The sequence below is a fragment of the Nelumbo lutea genome, chromosome 3 (genome assembly GCF_056320005.1).
Source record: "Nelumbo lutea isolate HS-2025 chromosome 3, American lotus-T2T, whole genome shotgun sequence".
NCBI lineage: Eukaryota > Viridiplantae > Streptophyta > Magnoliopsida > Proteales > Nelumbonaceae > Nelumbo > Nelumbo lutea.
Window position 1 is genome coordinate 115,455,188 of NC_142686.1, and position 2,241 is coordinate 115,457,428.

At 39.9% G+C, this 2,241-nt stretch overlaps 1 pseudogene; it reads right to left on the reverse strand.

Moving 5' to 3' along the window:
• Positions 1–1,097: 1,097 nt before the first annotated feature.
• On the reverse strand, positions 1,098–1,706 carry LOC148867842 (ubiquitin-ribosomal protein eS31 fusion protein-like; annotated as a pseudogene).
• Between the last annotated feature and the right edge of the window lie 535 nt (positions 1,707–2,241).

Below are 2,241 nucleotides of genomic sequence, written 5' to 3' on the forward strand. Positions count from 1 at the left end.
TTTACATTCACCCAAGAATGGTAAAAGCATTCAAAGACAAAAGTGCAAGCACACAAGTATAACTGCCACCCCAAAAAAACAAGAGGAAAAGGAGGCAAGACTCAAAATAACAAAACATCCAATACTTAAAGATTAACATGGGGGGTTTTCTGTGTTTTGTTTGAAGTTTTAAGTGTCTAAGATTTTCTGTGTTTTTTTTTCTGATCTATGCCTTCGGTCCTTCATTGTTACGAAGTCTTCATAACTATGTGATCTCTGGTGCAGGTTCTCTGGCCTTCGTTTCATAGTGTTCTTCACTCTTTAACAATTCTTGCAGAGATCCTGCTCGATGACACTCTTGGTGCTCAGCTTACTTAGTCTTGATTATTGTGTCCATTGGGTTCTTATCTGTTTTCTATTTACTTTAGTGTTGTTGTTAAGTCTACTAATTGTTTATGAGCGATGTGCACTTTGAGTCTTTTGGTGTATTTTGTTGAGTCTTTCTCTTGTAATCTGAGCATTATCAATGAAGTTTAGCCTTTGGCTTACAAAAAAAGCGATACTAAAAAATGTTTTCCATGAAATCACAATACCTAAAAACATATTACAGTAAAACTTATCAGTTTGGAAGAAGTACAAATACAAATATGTAGAGTGAGAATCCTTGTATTTTGCATACTTTGTATGTATCTGTATTGTACATATTTGTATTTGTACTCTTTTCAACTGAAACTAACAGATTGAGGACACATTTGATTCATCAATATACCTAATATCGTTTTATGTCATGAGGCAAGCATGACCACCAAAAAATGCAATGCGCCAAACCCAACCAAATTAAACTCCAAAAACCATATTCCAAATGAAAGTTTAATTCCAAAATGTAATTGAGCAGAAACAGAGTCCCTTTAACAATAGCATACCAATAGCATACCAATCTAAAACTTTAAATATAAGATCCTAACCAAGTTTGCCACCTGATTCTTTAGAGAACTTCAAAAAAGAACAACGCAGTCCATTGATGCAAAATAAAAACGAAATAAAACCCGCCTCAAAACCCTAAACATCCCGCCACAACCACCACCGCCACCAAGAACATTTTTTATTTTCTTTTTCTACAACCACATACTCTCACTCACCTCCAGCTTTCTGATAAACGTAAGTAAGGCCGCACTTACCACAGTAGTGGCGGTCAAAATGGTTGGCCATAAACGTCCCGGCACCACAGTCTGCGTTGGGACACTCCTTTCTGAGCCTCTAAACCTTACCGGAATCGTCGACCTTGTAGAACTGAAGTACCGGGAGCTTGACCTTCTTCTTCTTGTGCTTGATCTTCTTGGGCTTCGTGTAAGTCTTCTTCTTTCGCTTCTTGGCTCCTCCTCTGAGGCGGAGAACCAGGTGAAGTGTGGACTCCTTTTGGATGTTGTAGTCGGCTAGTGTTCTTCCATCTTCGAGCTGTTTTCCAGCAAAAATGAGACGCTGTTGATCGGGAGGAATCCCTTCCTTGTCCTGAATCTTGGCCTTCACATTATCAATAGTGTCCGACGATTCAACCTCTAGGGTTATCGTCTTCCCTGTTAGGGTTTTCACGAAGATTTGCATCTTCGCCGACGGAGTTGATGGAAAGGGGGGTTGAAATCGAAAGATCTGTATCAGCAAAAATTCCCTAATTCCTAATTCTATTGTGTCCCTCGGAGGACTCTGAGAGATTTTAGGGTTACATAAGGATCATATGCCATTATGATATCTAGGGCATTTTATGCGAGACAAAATTACGGAAAACTCCCTCTTGGACATTCCAGTGGTAGGCCAGGGTCAGCCCAGGTCAGATTTCATAGGCCTAAAGTCGAGTTGGGAGGTGCGGAATTGTTGTCAATTTACACGTGTATAGAATGTGGGTTGTTTATGTTTTGAATTGACTAAGTGTATTCTTTTATTGATTATGATAATTGACTAAATGTACCCTTGTCACTTAAGCATTCAAGGAAAAGGTCAAATACCCATTTTACCCTTATACAAAGTTACATTTTTATCCCTTAACTCAATCCCAGACACTCGTCCCATATGTCGAAAGAGAAGAGAGAGGAGTGCCATCCATCGACGACTCGATACTACCATCGCCGCTGACGACGATCGCTACAAATACCGAACGGTGGAGGTCTGGCGGAAGTCCAATGAAGGTCGGTAGAAGGAGATAGACCTGGTTGAGGGATATATCATGCACTGAAGGATCACCAGTCAAACAGTCATTTGCTAACACAA